A 21483-nucleotide genomic window follows, 5' to 3' on the forward strand; every position below is an offset into this window, starting at 1 on the left:
TCCCCCATTTCCAAAGAGCAGAAGGACACCTTTGGAGTCAGATACACACAGAGGGACAAGGCAAAGATGATGGATCTCTCAGCTATGATGCAAATCTGTGCCCAGCAAGGGTCTTGGGAGGAAAGGGTGGCTGGGATTTCCATAAAGTTAGCTCAATCCCGCATGAACCAGCAAGCACTTCACAGTGTCCTCAAGCCATAGCTGTGCATTGGAGCTGTCCTGTGTATCTCAAACCCAGCTTGTCTCCATCCCCTTGACATCCTCAGACACTGGGTGGGAATCAGGACAAAGCAGGTGAGGAGTTCCAGAGGACACATTTAAGGGCCTGCCCTATCATACGGTTAGCTTAGACAATCATGGCATTAACATTCAGAGATGGAGGTGACCTGGACTAGTGTGCAATTACATCAAAGTGTGATCCTTAAGTTGTCCTGCCAGCCAGCAACATCAGATGTTATGAGACGAGTGTGTGCTGGAATGACCAGGTTCACGTAATGCCATACTAGTCTGTATGTGGAAACTGAATGACTCCAATGAGCTTCAACTGAAAACTATCATCATATTATTCGATTGAAATCCTGAATTTTAGTGAACCTCGTGAGTGTTCTTTTGCAAGGCATTTGCTTTTTCTCCTCAGCAAAACCGAGCTCAGAAAAGCCCAGGTGACCAGGACCTGTGCTTGGATTTCCACAATGGTAAAAAAATATTAATTTAGAGACATAGAGACAGTTTAAGCATTCAGTAAATGAGTTGTGTCAACTGTAAGACTGGAGAAAATGCTTGTCATGGTGGATATCAATGATAAAGAAATATTCATGGGAAGTGAACATTAAAAATGCATGTTTCAAGATAGTACTACTGAGTTCATGGTCAAGAATATGCAAATGATTCCAAAATCAGGCAATCTGTGACTTGGGTAATACATTCAAGGTTGAGAGTCCTGCAGTTATTAAGGGGTCAACCCTACAGCACAAAAAGAGTCACAGACTTTGGTTGTAAATGATCAAATTTCAGGTGAGCCAGAGCCGCTGGGTAATGAATAGTTAAAACGGTCTATAATCCTTCCTAAAATTTAAGGACCTGAATGGACCTCATTTAATTTGGAGTGCCTTTGTGTCTCAAACTGGTGTATTTTGGTTAAGGATCTGAAATACTATTTTTGGATCTTATTCTTACTCTGTCCTGTCTATTACACAACTCCTTCCCCCTAACTGCTCTGCTGTATCTCTACATGTGAAGTCATGACACCTGACTGGTTTGCACTCTTCTGAACGTTCCTGCCAAACAAAGGTCTTTCTTCAGAATCTTGCATTTCTTAAAGGGCACAGAGTTAAAGCCTTGTCTTGTCTGGGGACCAACTTTTCTAGTTGGCAACGTCTTCCCTGAACCATGATGACACTTAACTCACTTTACTTACACTGAGGTTTTCCTTAGCCATCAGGCACTGGGATGCATTGAGGGTGTTGCTTGTAGGAGCGGTGTGGTTTGTGATGATCACGGCCAAGGTGGGAAAAGACTGGGCTGATTCTGATCAGTAGGAGGCCAATGCCTCCTGGAGACATCCTGCCAGAGACCTCAGGGCATATGACCATTAATAACATGCAGGGACAGGAGTGAAGGACAGCCTCTGGTCCCAGCTTACCCCTGCCTGACCTTAGCAATATGGTCTGAAGTGAACCCATGAGCATGTGAGCCATTTCCTCAAGTATTCATGAGTTTCTGTTGGACTCTGGAACAATTCACAGAGCCCAGAAACATGAGGAAGTATACTCAAGGGAGGGGTGGATTGAAAAGGGCACTGAATGGCATTATGGAAGAGGTGGATATTGAGGCATCATCAATCCCCAACTCCTTGGGATCAGCCTGGTATTAATTCTTGTAAATCATATATTTACCACATATGAAAATAACCAAGGACTTTGAGGTTGATTAAGTGGCACCAGTGTATGAAAAAGAAATGTGTTTTGGAGAGTGTGAGATAATGGAGACACTGCAGGGTGGACCTGATGGTTTCAAGGAAATCTGTACTGTCCAGTCTCTGACACACAGGTATATCAGAGCCTCAGGGCAGGAGCAATGAAGGGCTGGAGGGGGAGATTCTGGGCTCAGAAATGCGGGGCTGTTCTTTGACTATTCACTCACACCTCCTAGGAAACTTGCTTTCTCACTGCGGACTAACACAGAGATGAGTTCAAAAGAAGAATTACCCTACAATGGCCTCAGAGGAAACAAAGGAGCATCTATTCATAAGCACAGGGCTCCCTCCTATGCAAATCATTCTTCAGGCACTAGGTTAAACTCCCAGCCTTGGGCACTGAAGGCTATCAGTTCTCTTCTGACAGAGCTGTGGGTCCCTTGGGACAGCGCAGCTGTTGGCTAAAGCATGCTATTGCTATGTGTTCTCCTGTGCCTGCTGACAGTTCCCCAAGGTGAGGGTCTCAGATATCAGTGTGGAATCTGGGGAAGGTTGTGACTGAGTGACTAACAGAGACCAATTACCTTTATTTACAGAAGTCATGTCCCAGGTGCAGCTTCAGGAGTCAGGCCCAGGATTGGTGGAGCCCTCCCAGAAGCTGTCCCTCACCTGCACTGTCTCTGGTGTCTCCATCACAAGCAGTGGTTACTACTGGCACTGGATCCGCCAGACCTCAGGAAAGGGGCTGCAGTGGATGGGCAGGATAACGTATGAAGGTAATACATATTATAACCCGTCCTTCCAAAGCCGACTCTCCATCACCAGAGACACATCGAAGAATCAGTTATCCCTGTAGCTGAGCTCAGTGACTGCGGAGGACATGGCCATGTCTTACTGTACAAGGAGCACAGTGAGGGGAAGTCAGTGTGAGCCTAGACACAAACCTCCCTTGCAGGGAAGTCATTGGGCAGCAGGGGGCGCGCAGGACCCACAGAGAACAGCCAGCCAACCCTAGACAGGCACAGATGAATGACAGGATGTCCTGTTGGAATTAAGGTTTCTCTTAGCTCTCAGCATCCCCAGGGACAATTTTGCCTCTTTATTTTTTTCTGTCTAAATTTTCTCCTTCACAATGCAGGCTTGAAAGGAGCGGCTAACAATCTTGGTTTGAAATAGAATATAAAAATCACAGGGCCCCCTGACTTGTGAGACAAGGTCAAATAGAATGGCCTGGAATGACTGGAGGACTGCTTTGTGAGATCATTCATGGAAGGGAACACTCATTGGAAGGGAACATTTGATCCCTCTAAAATGGCAAGTGTGTTACAAGAGCAGGACATTTCAAACGAGTGTCTCAGAATGCTGGTTAGAAGTGGAGAGGACGACACTTCTCCCCTGGTTTGAGCATGTCGTCAGGGAGACAAGTCCCTAGGGAAGAATGTCCCTTTGCACTGCAGTGTCAGCAACAAGAGGTGCACCCTCAATCAAGTGAATAGTCAGTGGTGCCTAAATGGTCTCACACATGGGAGAAGTGTGAGGATGGTGAGGGCCTGGGGATTATTGTTATTATTCTGTTTTTTATAAAGTCGCTAAGAGTAAGCACTGACTCAACAGCACCTACCAACGTCTCTAATGCAGTGAGGGGCAGAAAACTGAAAGTAATTTGGAAATAAATATAATTGCCTAAATTAGCAATATACTATCTTACTGCATATTATTTTATCTTTATTTAGAAGTGTTAAAATGATTTAAAATTCAATAAATCTGCCATTTCTAATTATGATAAAACCTATGGGGATAACACACCCGAGGACAAGTGTAAGAAATAAATATAAAGGCTATAATGAAATAAGGAGAAATGGTGACACAGTGGATTTGGGTTGGGCTGCTAACTGCAAGCTCAGCAGGTAGTAGAGCACTACAGCCTCGCAACCCACAGAGCCCGTTGTGCTCTACCCTGCAGGACTGAGATGACAGAGGATGGACTCAAGGGCAGGGAGTTGGTGTTTTGGTATAAATAATAGTAAATCATCAATGATTCCCTTATTGAATCCAATAAATATTCCCATGTAACAAGGAAGAATAAATGAACTTGCATCGGAGGAAATACAAATAAATTCTTTATGCTCCTGATGAGACATTTTTGCATTCTCAAGAGAAAAACTAAGTAAACCATGGACTCAAGAGTTTGTACTATACTAAGATCACTGAATCCAAAGATAATCAGCATATTGTTTTTCTAGATATTAGGGTGGAAATATTTCCAAATGTTTCAACTTTTAAATTTTAGTTACAATTCAATCCATTATCAATCAATTTGGTAACAGAAATTTAATGAAATCATCAGAATGGTATTTAAATTTATTTGGGATCATTATAGATGAAAAATAAATATAGCTAACGTATATTCTTGACCATACTCTGAAGTACAACACCGTGTTTGATGCCTTCTGACAACTATAAATGCAGTAACATTAGATATGATCTGTCTTTGTTGCATCTACTTCTCAATTGACTGTTTTATTGTGTGTGTTTTTTTTGGTGTCCTTTCGTTTCAAACAGTATGTGATGGTATCTCACTGTTTAACCTTACACTCTAATGACAAGTAATGCTTATTTGTTATATATGATGCTTATGTTTCCTAAGAAAGTCAGATTATTTGTGTTTTTGTAGTCCTTCCAGGATGAGGCTTTAAAATCAAGTCCTGTTTTCAATATTTTATATCTTCCTTATTATAGATTTCCTTCTAGTTCCCAGTTTAGGTCGGTACCTTCAGTGATGATGCCTCTCTCTGTGCCTGATATAACAGATCACAGGGAAAAACTAAGAAGAGCTTCCACCCCGTGGAACACATGGTCTAGAACAGACTCAGTAAGAGATTGACAGTACAACTGGGGGATTTATTGGGGTGGGCATCTGGAGGATCCTTGAGCAAAATCCGTGAAAGGCAGGGTTCAGACTCCATGCCGCTGTCTCTCAACATCAATGAGGACTCACCTATGAAAGTGGACAGAGACATCCTTCCTGAGCAGACAGCCCCCAGCACTCCTCTCAGACACCACACCCAGGATTCTGCCCAGCAGGACAGTGAGGGTTTGCATCTCTGGGCTCCCGCTGCGTCACAGAAATCTGGGAGCTTCCACTAGCCTTTCAGCTGGCCACTTCCCAGTGTGCATCTAGTGGAACAGAGTGTGTTGGTGACTGCAGATGGATTTCATCCATTTTGACCCCCAAAATTCAATAAATACAAATAACAATTTTAAAATAAAAGCTACATAGTCATCAGTAACCAGAAAATGTGTAACGGATAAATAATAAAGACTATATATAAATGATATCATCACAATGCATGTGATATGATTAAAGTTAACCTTAATGATTTTAAATGATATAGAACAGCTTTTAGCAATAATCCACACCAACTTTCATTATAAGAAAGAAATAAATGACAATCTATCCAAGGAAAGAGAGGTAAAAATAAAATTGTCACCCTTTATGGTATATGATTAAAGTTTACCCTAGTGCTTCTAAATGAGACCTCAGCAGCTTTCAGCATGAAAGCCATGTTTCCTACATAACTTGGATTCATCCTTCTGAATAACCTGGGAGGAAGCAGCCTACCATCCCACGTGCCCATCTTGGATTCCTCTAGCCCTCACCTGCTTGAGTCAAGAGAGTGGTCCAGACTGATATCTGAGCCTTGACAGCCCCTACAACTGTGAATTGAAAAGGTGAGAAGTGTGACTAGAATTTTTCCTAAACATTTCTGGCACGGTGTAAGGGTGGCGGGATGGGACTAAAAGTGAGGCTTTCTTCTTTAGTAAAGGGCACAGTCTCTGAAACTCACAGGGAAGCACTGATTCAATAACATTCAGTGACTAAGGGTGCTGGGGCCAAGATATCAGAGGACGGAGGTCACCCACCCAGTTGGCCCTTCCTGAGGTCTGAGCAGATGCAGCTTACCCTTCATGGGTCAGGATTCCTTTTGGAGTAGATTCGTCAGAATGAGCACAGGGACCCACTCAGCATCTTGGAGCTTCCCATCCAGAGTTATGTTGCAACATGAGGCTTCATCCATTGCCCCTCTGGAGCGGCTGTCCATAGAATTCTCCCACCGTTGTTCATGGCAGCTGTTGCCTGGAGATAGAGGGAGACAGTGAAAGTCATGGTGGAGTCCTGGCTCTTCATCTCGCTGTCCCTGGTTGTTCTAGTGACAATCTCACAGGACATCTTTTGCATGTGAAAGACAGTTGTCTTCATATTCTAAGTTTCCAGAGCTTTTCAAGAACATTTGATATTTGGTTGTTTTTATTTTACAGTGTCTCATGTTTGTCTGAAAATTTTGCCTCAGTGTTTTTAAAGGTTTTTTTTTTTCAAAAGTCAGCCACCAGGCCTATCTGTTAAAGTGTCTCTGAGGAGAAATGAAACATCTTCTCAGCTGCTAAACATTGGAACTCTTTGTGTTATTAGGGGTTCCAAGTTTAATCTCACATTTATTCAAGAGGGAAATTGACACATTGTGATGTATTTATTTTGGAGGATTTAAAGAATTTTTTAAATTATGGTAAATTCTCCCTTTTAAGCTTCTTGGGTTTGCATTTGTATTTGTTTTGTTTCACTTTCTATTAAAAATCTCTGACATTTAAGGAAAAGGCATTGCTTTTAGAATGCTGCTGTTGGTGTTGCTGAGATGACTGCAAGGTGTGACATAAGTGTGGATCAACTACAAGTCCGGGGAGATAACATAGAGCTAAATAAGAGACTGTCACAGTATTTTCACATTAGAATAGAGGCGTCTAACCTACTAAGAATTGTGTAGGGAGATTTGCATTCTGGTGGTGAGAATAATTTTTTATATAATTCATGAATTCTATTTATGAATCATAAAATGTCTGTCATTGTAAAGATGTTTTAGGCTGTTCTTGTTGTTAAGAGATATGGAATTGGTCCAGAATCCTACATACCCTCAGCACTGACTCATAGTTAGCCTATATGAAAATGGAAGAAATACTGGAAAATCCAGGGACATCCTCAAAATTGTAATGTTGAAATGAAATGCTGCAGTTATCATATCACTCTAGCTTAATGAGTTGATTATACTAAGAAAGTGTTTATACTACTCACTGCTATAACATATTTGATGTAATCATTCAAATTGTTAATTTGGTCTTCAAATATCCAATTCTTTATAGGTCATTGTCTTCCTTGAAAAATGCTGACAGAGACCTGCTCTGATCTGCCTTTCAAGATGTTGATCTTACTTACAAGACATGCCCACATCTTCCTTGAAAGACATCGATGATCTGACTTGTAAGATGGTGACAGAAGACCAGATAAAAGTCTTTCTTGCAAGATGTTACTAAGCTTCCTTGCAAGATGCTGGGAAAATATTCTCTTATCTGTCTTACAAGATGTCGCTGATACTCTTTAAAAGGTGCTGATAGAAGACCTGGTCTGAGCTTCACTGATCTTTTTTGGAAGATGCTGATAGAGTACTGCTCTGATCTTCCTGGCAAGATGTTGCTGTTCTTCCTTGCAAATTGCGAGAGAAGACCTGTTCTGATCTGCCTTGCAAGATTTAGCTGAACTTCCTTGCAAGAAATTGATTGAGACCTGCAATGATCTTACTTACAAGATATCACTGGTCTTCCTTAATGGGTGCTGATGGAAGACTTGCTCTGGTCTTCCTTGCCAAGATGTTGCTGATCTGCTTTGCAATATAGAAGACCTACAATGATCTTCTGTACAAGATGCTGCTGGTCTTCTTCAAAGAAGCTCTTAGAAGATCTGCTCTGGTCATTCTTTTCTTCTTCTTCTTCTTCTTCTTCTTTTACATTTTATTAGGGGCTCATACAACTCTTATCACAATCCATACATATACACATATCAATTGTAGAGAGCACATCCGTACATTCTTTGCCCTAATCATTTTCAAAGCATTTGCTCTCCACTTAAGCCCTTTGCATCAGGTCCTCTTTTTCCCCTCCCTCCGCGCTCCCTCCTCCCTCATTAGCCTTTGATAATTTATAGATTGTTATTTTGTCATATCTTGCCCTATCCAGAGTCTCCCTTTCCCCCCTTCTCTGCTGTCCCTCTCCCAGGGAGGAGGTCACATGTGGATCCTTATAATCAGTTCCTCCTTTCCAACCCACTCACCCTCCACTCTCCCAGCATTGCCTCTCATACCCCTGGTCCTGAAGTTATCGTCCACCCTGGATTCCCTGTGCCTCCAGCTCCCATATGCACCGGTGTACAACCTCTGCCCTATCCAGTCCTGCAAGGTAGATTTCGGATCATGGTAGTTGGGGGGAGGAAGCATCCAGGATCTCGGTGAAAGCTGCTTTCTTCACCAGTACTACCTCGCACCCTGACTGACCCATTTCCTCTCCTAAACCCCTCTATGAGGGGATCTCCAGTGGCCGACACTTGGGCCTTAGGTCTCCACTCTGCACTTCCGCTTCATTCACTATGGTATACACACACTCACACACACACACACACACACACACACACACACACACACACACACATATATATATACACACACATATATTCTTTTCTTTTTTCTTGCATTATGCCTTATACCTGGTCCCTTTGGCACCTCGTGATCGCACAGGCTGGTGTGTTCTTCTTTGTTGGCTTTGTTGCTTGTGAGCTAGATGGCCGCTTGTTTATCTTCAAGCCTTTAAGACCCCAGACACTATATCTTTTGATAGCCAGGCACCATCAGCTTTCTTCACCACATTTACTTGTTCACCCGCTTTGGCTTCAGCAGTTGTGTCGGGAGGGTAAGCATTGTAGAGTGCCAATTTAATAAACGAAAGTAGTCATGCATTGAGGGAGTGCCTGAGTAGAGCCCCAAGGTCCTTCCGCCACCTTAATACTAAACCTATAAATATAGGCACATAGATCTATTTCCATATATATATATATATTTGCATGTACATGTCTTTGTGTAGACCTCCATAAATGCCCCCTGACTCCTAGCTCTTTCCTCCATCTCCCTTGACTTCCCTCCTGCCCTACTACCATGCTCCGTCCCCACCTAGGCTACAGCTATACCTTTTCTCTACGCAACCTTACCCTTGCTCATTCCCCACCAGGCCTGCCACTCTCCCCTCACTACCATTTTGGGTCACATGTTGATCCCTTGTCCCTGTGTTTGTTAACACCACTTCCTTACCCCTCTACCTCCCCAACTTTCCTAATAGTTTGAGCAAATTTTAAATCAAAACTTTTATTTTATGCAAAAGGGGCATAGGCGAAAAGCTCGTGTATACAAACATTCCTGTGGCGAGGTCCAGGTAGTATGGCAGGGGCCAGCCCAAATTTAGGGATACATATGGAAACGAATTCAAAATGAGGGAGCAAAAAGGAAAAAGAAAAAAAGACATGAGATGCAGGACAACAGGGTACTAACCACCCAAGGGGAGGGTATAGTTTATCTCCACAGGGAAAGAGGGGCCAGAGTTCAGCCGGTGCAACATGACATGAATGAAACATACTAGCATGAAGAAGGGAACCAATAGAGAGGTTCGAGGGGCTGACCACAATCCCAACTACGTGGATAGTCTCCCCTCCACCCAGAAGAATGTACTTCAGAGGACCACACTGAAACTACAGCTCAGGGAGAGGGACATGTCTGATCAGAGCACACAGGTGCAAAGGAAGGGGGTGGAAGAGAGAGCGGGGCACATGCTGGGGCACATGCTGGGCCACCAAGCCCTGAGGACGATATCACAGCTCAGAACAGTCAATACAGAGAGAGGACTATAGGGCTGGCCCCACTACAAGGCACGACATCCCTCACTGACCCATAGCACTATGGGGAACAACACTGGAGACACTGGGAATTGTGTCCAATCTGAACCCACGACACCGAGGCAAAACACTAAAGGTGTGTGACAGAACAGCAAGGGGAGCAGAGCATTGAGTCCCAAGGGAATATGAAAAATAAACTTTGGGGCCAGAGAGTGGCACCTCATCACACTCCACCAGAAAACACTCCTAAAGGTCAACAAACAGACTTTGAACTATTACAGCAGTGGTTCTCAAACTTCCTAATGCCAGGAACCTCTAATAGAGTTTCTCATGTTGTGGTGACCCCCCCCCCCCAGCCATAGAATTATTTTTGTTGCTACTTCATAACTGTAATTTTGCTACTGTTATAAATCAGGCAACTCCTGTGAAAGTGTCATTCGATCCCCCCCAAAGGGGTCACGACCCACAAGTTGAGAACTGCTGATTCATAGGCTTTTCTTTTTGTTGTTGTTTTGTTTCTTTTGTTGCTTTTTTTTGCTGTATTATTTTTTGTGCATATTATTATCTCTGTGGGTCTATCCAGATAAGTTAGGCGGGACAAAGAATCTGGAGGAAAAACAATGGAATCGGCAGTTCCGGGATTATCTGGGAGAGGGGGAGTAGGGGAAAGGAAGTATGTGTTTACAAACCCAGGGGCATAGGAACAACAAATGATCCAAAATCAATGGCAAGGAGGGAGTGGGAGACCAGGTAGGGCTTGAAAAAGGGCAAAGTAACTAAGAGGAATTACTGAACCCCAAATGAAGGCTGAGAATGAGAGTGGGACATGAGGAAAGGAATAGGAAATAGAGGCAAGAACTAGGAGGCAAAGGGCATTTATAGACGGCTAAATACAGGCATGTATATATATATAAATATATTTATATATGATGATGTGCATATATTTATAGGTTTAGTATTAAGGTAGCAGATGGACATTGGGCCTCTACTCAAGTACTCCCTCAAAGCCAGAACACTTTGTTCTATTAATCTGGCATTCCATGATGCTTGCCTTCCTGACAGGATTGCTGAAGACAAAGCGGTATATAAGCAAATGTGGTAAAGAAAGCTTAAGATGACCGGGTATCAAAAGATAAAACATCTGGGTCTCAAAGGCTTGAAGATAAACAAGCTGCCATCTAGCTCAGAAGCAATAAAGCCCACATGGAAGAAGCACACCGGCCTGTGTGAACACAAGCTTTCAGTGGAATTAGGTATCAGGAATCAAAGAGGAAAAATCATATCATTGTGAATGAGGGGGAGTTCAGAGTGGAGACCCAAGACCCATCTGTAGGCAACTGGACATCCCCTTACAGAAGGGTTATGGGGAGGAAAGCAGCCAGTCAGTGTGCAATATACCACTGAAGAAACATACAACTTTCATCCAGCTCTTTGTTCTTCCTCCCCCCTACTACCATGATCCCAAAGCTACCTTTGAAATCTGGCTAGACCAGAGGATGTACACTGGTACAGATAAGAACTGGAATCACAGGGAATCCAGGAGAGATAAACCCATCAGGACAAATAATGAGAGTAGTGACACCATAAGGGTAAGGGGAAAGTGGGATAAAAAGAGGGAACCAATCACAATCATATGGGTCTGGGTCTCCACTCCTAACTCCCCATCATTCACAATGATATGATTTTTCCCCTTGGCATCAGCTGTTCATTTTTTCCCTCTCTCCCTGCTCCCCCCTCCCTCATGAGCCCTTGATAATTTATAAATTATTATTTTATCTTCTCTTACACTGCCCAGTGTCTCCCTTCACCTACTTTTCTGTTGCCCATCCCCCAGAGATAAGGTTATATGTAGATCTTTGTGATAGCTTTCCCCTTTCTACCTCCCCTTCCCTCCCGGAATTGCCATTCTCTCCACTGGTCCTGAGGGGTTCATCTGTCCTGGATTCCCTGTGTTTACAGTTCAAATCTGCACTGCTGTGCATCCTGTGGTCTAACCAGGTTTTCAAGTTAGAATTGGGATCATGATAATGGGGTGAGAGGAAGTGTTTAAGAACTAGAAGAAGGTTGTGAGTTTCATTATTGCTACAGTGAAAAAAAAGGTTTTTATTTTATTTGGATCCATAATCCGTGGCAAAAACTATCAATAAATCCAAAAACATATTTTTTGGAGAAAATCTTCTATAAAGGATCCACTTGAAGTGTTGAAATCAACATGGGGAGCTTGGCTCAAGTCAGACCATGGTATATTCATTACAACATATCCATTTTTTAAAAGTGGACAATGAGTAAAATTATATATTAATTAATTTTATTTTTTATTTGTGCAGAATATTGAATATACCACAGACAGGAAGAAGAATAAAAAAATTATCTTGGAAGGAGCACTAATGAAACATTTGGCTGCTAACTGCTCAGTCAGTAATATGAAACTTCCAGCCACTTCACTGGAGAAAAATAAGGCTTTCTATTCCCACACATAGTTCCAGTGTAAGAAACCCACTGGGACAGCTCCACCCTCTCCTATTAGGCTGTTATGAATTTCAGTCCTCTCTATCACAGTGAGTTTGTACTTTTTTGTTTTTAGTCTCTTCGAAGAAGTTCAGGAAAAATGTCATTAAAATCAAAGACGTTGAGGTATCATTCCCTCAGACATGAGACATATTACAGGAATGGAATAGTCCAGAGAAAAAAAACATGGTTGTTTTTTTTAAGTTTAACCAAAAAATAGAACCACATTCAATGGCTGTATTTTAACCATAGGGTGTAGTTTAACAATACAGGGGCTAATTATGGCAGGCATTGTGGAAATAGTGAAAGACTAGGCAGGATTTCCTTCTGTTGTGCAAAGGGTCATTACGAATGAGGAGTGTGTCTACCAGTCTAAGTATCACCATCAATAAAAAGTAATTCCCACATATTGACCAACTGGATACATTGCCATCAGATTCATTCTGTTAATGAAGTCCTGAGACTGTTACATTTCTAAACCGTGAAAGAGCTCAATATCCCATTTTTAGAAACCTATAGAAAATGTTTCACTGCATGAAGTGAATAAAGAAAACTGTAGGGCTGAAGAAATTCTGACACTAGACAATCGGATAACCCATGTCCTCTGGTAGAGCTTTATATCCAGACTCTACACAGGAAGTTCTGTTGCCCATCCCAATGAACCAAGTCCCAAACTATGAGGTTGACGCCTTACATAACCAGGCCTAAATCACATAAGGAAGATCATCCCAGTAATCCAGTGGATTATACCATATATACATTTGATAGCAATAGCTATCACGAAGCTTTATGAAGCCCCGTCTTTGTTCCCCTCCCCTGCCATGCTCTTACATTATAGACAACCCTCAGCTATTGGACATAGTGTTCCCCACAAGTCCTATCTAACCTTTATCTGGGTAATGAAAATACCCTAGGCATCTTTAATACCATTTTGAAGCTCAAGCTTCTTGAAGTCAAATTGATGCATTCTTTACATACAAGAAGCAGAAGTCTAGAAAGTTTGGAGTTGGTTGAATGAATTTGGTTCACACACCAGCCAAATGTTGAAATCTTCCCTTGTCATGCATAAACGTGAAAGATAGTATTCCCAGGTTTTAGCTCCCTCAACTGGACGATATTTCTCTCTGGCAAATCTGTGACCTGAAACTTAGCAGTAGATAATATTGAGTAGGGCAAGTCAGTTTCTTGGCCTGTACTTCTTACCCTAAGTGCTTCCTTGTGGCCTCAAAACCATGCTCCAATCTGAGTGTTTGCATTAAATAGAGGACCCCCTCTAAATTTAGGGTACTCTCCTCTTTTCTTCAGCCCCCTTAGTTGACATTCATGTCAGACAGGAGATATTTCTTTATCTCAGAGAATGAATGGATTCCAGGTCTTCCCAAAATGAAAACAGTGAATCTCAAGTACTGTATAGACTTGGGAGGTAAATGCTTAGGTTGAGTATAGATATACATTGTTAAAGGTTGTCCTACAGCATTAAACCACACAGATGAATTTGATATTACCTTAGGTGATTTTTCAGGCACAACATATTATTTCAGTCCAAGTCAATGAACTCACTGTGTTAATTGTTTTTGTGCCATTAAAACACTAGTATTGTGCTTTAAAAATAATTTAGAAAAGTGTGATATGTGATCAATGGTTTTGTTGCTGCTGTTATTTATTGTGCACTGTTTCTAGTAACAATTATTTCTCTTTTTAAAAACCATTTTATTGGTGGCTCATACAATTCTCACAATCCATACATACATCCATTTGTCAAGCACATTTGTACATGTGTTGCCATCATAATTCTCAAAACATTTGCTTTCTACTTGAACCCTTTGCATCAGCTCTTCAGTTTTCCCCCTCCCTCCCGTTTCCTCCCTCACTAAAGAACTCTTGATAATTTCGAAATTATTATTGCTTTGTCATATCTTACACTGTCTGTCGTCTCCCTTCTCCCACTTTTCTGTTGTCCATCCCCCAGGGAGGAAGTTATATGTAGAGCCTTATAATCAGTTGCCCATTTAGAATTATTTCTTTCCATTTATGTTTTAGTTTATTTTTATACTTCATTATCTGAATATAACACAAACAAGCCCTTGCTTTCCAGAACTTAGAAAGATTTTTAAAGAAAATCCCCCCAATATTTTAATGATCATCTAACTAAAGAATCAGAAATTATTTATATGTATTTTAAGTAGTAGTCACACACTTGTTCATGTTTCTTTTTTCCCACTATCTCATCCAGCTAATTACTGTATGTTTATGTGTTGATACCAATGTAAATGTTTCTCTTACTGTGACATTCAACAGATTCTGAGTATTTCGTCAAAGTTCATCCTGCTTCAAACTCCTTGTATCCCATGGAAACTGTATAATATTTATAGTGTGTGAACAAATGTGTATGGTTAGTGGAGCACATTTAGAAGCCCACAGTAATAGAGTGTGGTACCACAGTAGAGTGTGGCAACCAGTGAAAGATGTTTTAGAGGTGAACAACAATAAATAAAATGAAATAAATCAGGAAATACTAGGGGGACTTGGCTAAGGCAGAGACAACCTTAACAAGAACAAAAGCCCAGAGGGAGGTGTATTTTCTAGTCTCTACAGCTCTTGTGTTTAAGGATGCCCAATGTTATGGCTTTTGTGAAAGACAGCACATTACCAATAAGGAATGACAAGGTGTAGGTAGACAGATGATACTAAGAGTCAAGGTGAATGAGGGAAGAAGCTTAAAAGTACATGAGATGAAGGAAGGTAATGGCTGATGCAGTCACTCTCTTCCTGCCTGTGGAGGAGAAATGCAAAGCCCTAGACTGTAGGTACAAGGTGCACAGCAGCACGGGGGAACTCCAGGGTGAGGTCTTGTGACTAGCTCTCAGAGGGTCTCTGCAAGCCTGGGATTATGACCACTTTTAGACAGCAGATGAAGCAACAGCAATCTAGTTGAGAGGAATTACTAATAGGTGGAAGAAGGACAAGCATGATGGTAGGGTAAGGAGGAAGGTAAAAGGAAACAGAAGAAAGATCTAGGAAGCAAAGCTATGGATAGTGGTATAAGCATAGGTCTGTGCATATGTAAATACATTAATTCTGAAAATAGAGATCTTGACCTACATGCATATATTTATAAGGCAGTACACTAAGATAGTAGATGTACTTTGGGACTCTGCTCAAGCCCTCCCTCAATGCAAGAACACTTTGTTCTAACAACCTGACCTTCTTTGATGCTCACCATACCAGCATGATCACTGAAGACAAAATGGGTACGTAAGCAAATGTGGTGAAGGAGAATAGTGCCTGGCTATCAAAATATATACTATCTGAGGTTTTAAAGGCTTGAAGTTTAAAAGAGGCTATCTAGTAGAGAAGCAATGGACCCACATGGAAGAAGCTCATCATCCTGTGTGATCATGAGGTGTCAAAGAGATAGGGTAATAGGCTTCATAAGACCACAAAGAAGCAAGCAAAACCCCCCAACACATTGCTGAGAATGAGGGGGGTTGTAGTAGAGACGCCACCTCTATCTGTAAACAATGGGACATCCCCTTACAGAAGGGTCACACTGAAAGGATGAGTCAACCTGGGGGCAGGATAGCACTGAGGAAACACAAATATTATTAGGTTCCTTGAGGCTTCCTCACACCCCACTATCATGACTCCAATTCTGCCTTTCCCTGTGGGCTAGACTGGAGCATGTGCACAGGTACAGAAAAGAGATAAGAGTTCACAACATACCGAATCTAGGAACAGGAATGGGAGTATTGATACCAGTCGGGGAAGCGAAAGGCAGGGAGGGGAGGGGAGGAAGGGGGAGCCAATCACAATGATAGACACATAACCACACACACACACCCCGGGGATAAACACACAAAACATGGGGGAAGAGAGATAGCAGTCAGTGCAAGATACAAAAATAACAATAGTTTAATATTTATCAAGGGGTGACAAGAGTGGGGGGGGGAGGAAGAGAGGGGATAAAAGGAGCTGATACCAAGGTCTCAATGGAAAGTAAATGTTTAGAAATGAATGATGGAAATATATGTACAAATATTCTTGATACAATTGAATTGTGGATTGTTACAAGTCCCCAATAAAATGATCTTTTTTAAAAAGCACATGAAATGGATTAAGGAAAGAGATGACTTATCATCCATTCTGTCATCTTGGACTAGAGCATGGGTTTCAAGCTCTCTAAGTAATGTTGACAGAGGGAAAACGACACAAACAAGGAGACGGCTTATTGTCTTGGGTTCTAGGATATCCCATCCATAGTCTTGGTCTTCTAGGGAGACTGGATTAGCTAGTGTCTGGGCTGGAGTTTGTGAAACATGCTTAACCAGGAACTTGGAGCGAGGAAAACAAAATGAGTGTGGTGGGGAGAGGCTGTGCTTTGATAAAGGAGAGCAGCATTAGTCTGAGTGGCTAGTTGGACATCATTGGCACAGCCCTTTTGTAACCCCCAGGGTGTTTCTGAAGGCAGAGGGGTGTGAGGTTGCAGTCCTAGGATAAAGGGTAAGGTTTAGGGCCCCTCTAAAACTGATCTGCAAGTCATGGTAATAAACAGATGCACAATTTGTTTTAGACTCTCTTATGCCCAGTCACCATGCATTTCTGGAATCTCCACGTCATCATTCCTCTAGGTCTTAGGGACAGCCTTCCAGCTCAGGGCTCTGAGACAGGTTGGTTTCAGAGGAAGGTGGGCTTCCAGCTCCCTCCTTGATCAATATTCTTAATCTAAGCTTGACTAAGTATTAACTTCTTCTGGAAAGACTGTCAGCTTATGGAAAATTACAAAAGAACTAAAAGGTGATAATAAGTTCAATAGATGCATTATACTGGATAAATCTGCCTAACAAAGCCTCTTTAGAGTGTTGAAAAACAATGATGTTACTTTGAGGACTAGGTTTATCTGACCCAAACCATGGCATTGCCGATTACCGCATATGCATATATAAGTGGGACATTGAATAAGGGAGAAATAAGAAGAATGAATGTGGTTGAATTATAGTGCATGGGCATTCAAATAGGCAAACAAATCTGTTTTGGCAGAAGTAAGGTCAGGGTGCTAGTTAGAGGGTAGGAAGTGAGAGCTCACATTAAATACATTGGACATGTTGTCAGAGGTGACCAGTCCGTGGAGAAGGATGTTTTTGGTTTTTTTTGGTAAATTAGAGGGGCAGTGACAAATAGGAATCCCTCGACTACATGGATTGACACAGTGACTGAAGCAATGGGTTCATCCTAAACTGTGAGGATGCTGCAGGGGTGGGCAAAGTTTCATTCCCTTGTGCATAAGGTCCCTGTAAGATAGAATGGACACCATCAGAACTATCAACAACAAGAGCCTCAGAAATTACTAATCAACACCCAAGGCGTGCACAAAATGCTAAATAGTTATGTTTACAAAAGTTATTTCCATGCCATCAAATGCACAAAAGCTCAGGAGACATTCACTGGAATTTAAGTTCTAGTTTAAAAGAAGGAATGGGCCCTGCCCACTCACTGCGTTCTTCCCTCTGCCTTCCTTCCCCGCTGCGGGACGCCTCCTCATACAGCCGGGAGCCCGGAGCCCGGAGCCATGGCCTCGGGCAACACCCTCTACAGCGCCATGGACAGCCCGGAGATGCCAGCCGAGATCGTGGAGCTGTGTGAGATCGAGGTGGAGACCATCCAGGTGGAGACCATCGAGACCACGGTGGTGGGCGAGGAGGACGTGGACTGGGACGATCGCGGAGGCAGGAGCGGCCATGGGCACACCGGCTACCACCACCAGCAGCAGCAGTCCATGATCGCGCTACAGCCGCCGGTCACCGTGGACCCGAGCCAGGTGCACCACCACCAGGAGGCGATCCTGGTGCAGACACGTGAGTTGGTGGTCGGCGCCGAGGAAGGCTTCGAGGGCCAGATCCCGATCCCAGTTCCAGCGCCGGCCAGCATTGGCGAAGAGGACGACGATGACTACATCGGCCGCAAGAGCAGCGGTAGCGACAGCTCCTGTGGGACAGCGGCACCGGCAGGGGCGATGCGGGCAACAAGAAGTGGGAGCATGAGCAGGTGCAGATCAATCAAGTCGCTGGAGGACCAGTTCTCTGTCACCCTATGGTCGTCAGATGAAAAAAAGGTCTTGACCATGAGACTGGCTGGGGAGCAGATCATTGGGGAGAACTCCCCTCCTGACTAATCGGAGTACATGATGGGAAAGATGCTCCCGCCCGGAGGGATCCCCGGCATCAACCTCTTGGACCCCAAACAGCTGGCAGAATTTGCCAGAATGAAGCCAAGAAAAATTCAAGAAGATGATGCTCCGAGAACAATAGCTTGCCCTCACAAAGGATGCCCGAAGGTGCTCAGGGACAGCTCAGCCAGGAGGAGGCACCTGGACACCCACGGCCCTGCGTCCACCTCTGTGCCGAGTGCGGCAAGGCTTTTGTCGAGAGCTCAAAGCTAAACGACACCAACTGCTTCGCACTGGAGACAAGCCCTTTCAGTATAAGTTTGAAGGCTGTGGGAAGCGGTTTCCCTGGACTTCAATTTGTGCACAGACGTGCAGATCCACACGGGAGACAGGCCCTAGGTGAACAAGAAGTTTGCTGAGTCTACTGACCTGAAATCTCACATCTTAATACACGCTAAGGCCAAAAACAAGCAGTGAGAAACCGTGAGAAGGTAGCTCCTTCTCAGCTCCAGAAGCCTTTTCCAGAAGTGACTGGCAGACAACGCGCCTCTCCTTTGTAGATTGTTTCCAGGAAAGAATTTTAAAAATGAATCCTACATACCTAAGGGACATGTTTTGATAAAGTAGTAAACATTTTAAAAACACAAACTTTATTAAGATGACATTGTTAAGATACCCTATCTTGCTCCGTAATCTCGTTTCAAAAAAAAATAGTGTTTTTGTAAAGTGTACTCCCAGCAGGCGAACAGTTCATGAACTTCGCATCAAAAGACAATTCGTTATATGACAGTACTAAAAACGGAACTTCTTTTCACATTTTTATAAATATGGATCTCACCTGTTGCTTACAATTTTTTAAATTTTTTATTCTCCAAGTGTGCATATTGTACACTTTTGGGGGATATGCTTAGTAATGCTGTGTGATTTTTCTGGAGGTTGATAACTTTGCTTGTAGTATATTTTCTTTAAAAGAATGGGCAGTTACATGCATACTTCAAAAGTATTTTCCTGTACAAAAAATATTATATAGGTTCTGTTTGCTATCTTAATTTTGGTTGTATTCTTTGATGTCAACACATTTTGTATAATTGTATAGCTGTATTGAATCATGTAGTATCAAATATTAGATGTGATTTCATGGTGTTAATTTAAACCCATTTTAGTTACCTTTTTTCCTCTCCAAAAAATACTGCCAGATGCTGACGTTGCGTGTGCTCCCTTTGCTTGTTGAGTTACAGAATGTGGTGCTTGGTTGTAGAGTATACTGTACTTTGACTATCAGATGTGCATGCACACCATGTCACAGGGAGGGCGACAATTAAACGGTGGTCCTACAGACAGGAATGGCAGAATGAGCTCTGTAAGCACAGTCTTGTTGTCTTCTGTTGTCCAGAATTATCCTAATTCTTGAGCCTCCCAGAAATTGGAAGCTAAATAAAGCAAGTCAAGTTTTCCTTAAAAAAAAAAAAGAATGGGTTTCTTTTATTTAAAAAAAAACTAATAAAATAAAGGTGATGCAAAACTCACTGAGAAATTGCTGCCCCTCATTGATTTATAACATTCTTCTGGAGGTGAGCTGTAGGACATTTTCTAAGATCCATACAGCATGTCATATGGCAGAGTATTTTCCCAAACTGGGGCTCTGTTTTGCAGGCATCACACAATGATTAGGTGTTAGTCACTATTTTCCTGGCAAGGGGAGTGTAAATCATGTAGTCCTCTAGAATGAGGAGTCAGCTGGAAGATCAGAGGGTCCAGCCAGTTCCTGGAATCAATGGTAGTTGAATGAGTTTTAGGTTGCTTGCAAGGGCTATAATCAATTGAATTGAAGTAAAATCCCAGGAGAAACTTCTAGCATAAACAGACCATAGATTAAAGCTTAATACGGAGTACTGAGATGGTATGAATAAACACCGCTTTAGTGTTTAGTAGTTTAAGTTCAAGTTATTGAGTGTAGATATAACAATGGTTGTGAGAGGACACTTACCACTACTTCAATACTTTCTTTTTAAAAAAATCATTGTATTGGGGGTTCGTACAACTCTTATCACAATCCATATATACATCCACTGTATCAAGCACATTAGTACAGTTGTTGCCATCATCATTCTCAAAACATTTTCTTTCTACTTGAGTCCTTGGTAACCAATACTTTCTATCAGACCAGTAAATACTCTGACACCAATGTTAGATAATGATACTGCAAGAAAACTGTAACCCAATACTGATAATGGATATACACTAAAATTTCTTTAAAATATTTGGAACAGATTCAGACAACATATTAAAATGATTATATACCACGATGAATTGAAATTTGTCCCAGAGCCCATTTTACATGAGAAAATTAGCACTGTAATAAGCCCATTGACAGAAAAGAGGGTCAACTGTCTAAGTAGGCACAGAAACAAAATAGGAACATTTAAAAATCAAAGGCATTGGGCCTCTTCTCAAGTCCTCCCTCAATGCAAGCTAATAACCTGGCATTCTGTGATTCTCATCTTCCCAGCAGAATTGCTTGAATCAAAAAGGGTGTATAAGCAAATGTGAAGAAAGCTGGTGATGCCTGGCTATCAAAAGATATAGAGACTGGAATCTTAAAGGCTTGAAGTTAAACAAGAGGCCGTCTATCTGAGAAGCAGCAATGCCCACATGGAAGAAGCACACTAGTCTGTGTGACCACAAGGTGTTCATGGGATCAGGTATCGGGCATCAGAATACCCCAAACAAAAAATCATATCAATGGGAACAAAGGGTGTCAGATTGGCGACCCAAAGTCCATCTGTAAACAATTGAACATCCTCTCACAGAAGGGTCACAAGGAAAGGATGAGCCACCCAGGGTACAGTATAGCACCTATGGAACATATAACATTCCTTCCGTTTTTTAAAGCTTGCTCCACCTCACTATGATGACCCCAGTTTTACATTACAAATTTGGCTAGACCAGAGTATGTACACTGGTACAGATAAAAGCTCTCAACATAGTACATGGAATCCAGGAGAGATAAACCCCTAAGAACAATAATGGGCATAATGATACCATGAAGGTAGGGGAAAGATGGGGCCACAAGGGGGAGAAAGGGGAACCGATTGCAAAGATCATCTTATAACATTCCCCCAGGGGAATGAACAA

At 42.3% G+C, this 21483-nt stretch overlaps 1 pseudogene; it reads left to right on the forward strand.

Moving 5' to 3' along the window:
• The first annotated feature begins 17751 nt into the window (after positions 1 to 17751).
• LOC142436631 (transcription factor YY2-like) lies at positions 17752 to 18825 on the forward strand (annotated as a pseudogene).
• The last annotated feature ends 2658 nt before the right edge of the window (positions 18826 to 21483 follow it).

The sequence above is a fragment of the Tenrec ecaudatus genome, unplaced genomic scaffold (genome assembly GCF_050624435.1).
Source record: "Tenrec ecaudatus isolate mTenEca1 unplaced genomic scaffold, mTenEca1.hap1 Scaffold_508, whole genome shotgun sequence".
NCBI classification, from domain to species: domain Eukaryota; kingdom Metazoa; phylum Chordata; class Mammalia; order Afrosoricida; family Tenrecidae; genus Tenrec; species Tenrec ecaudatus.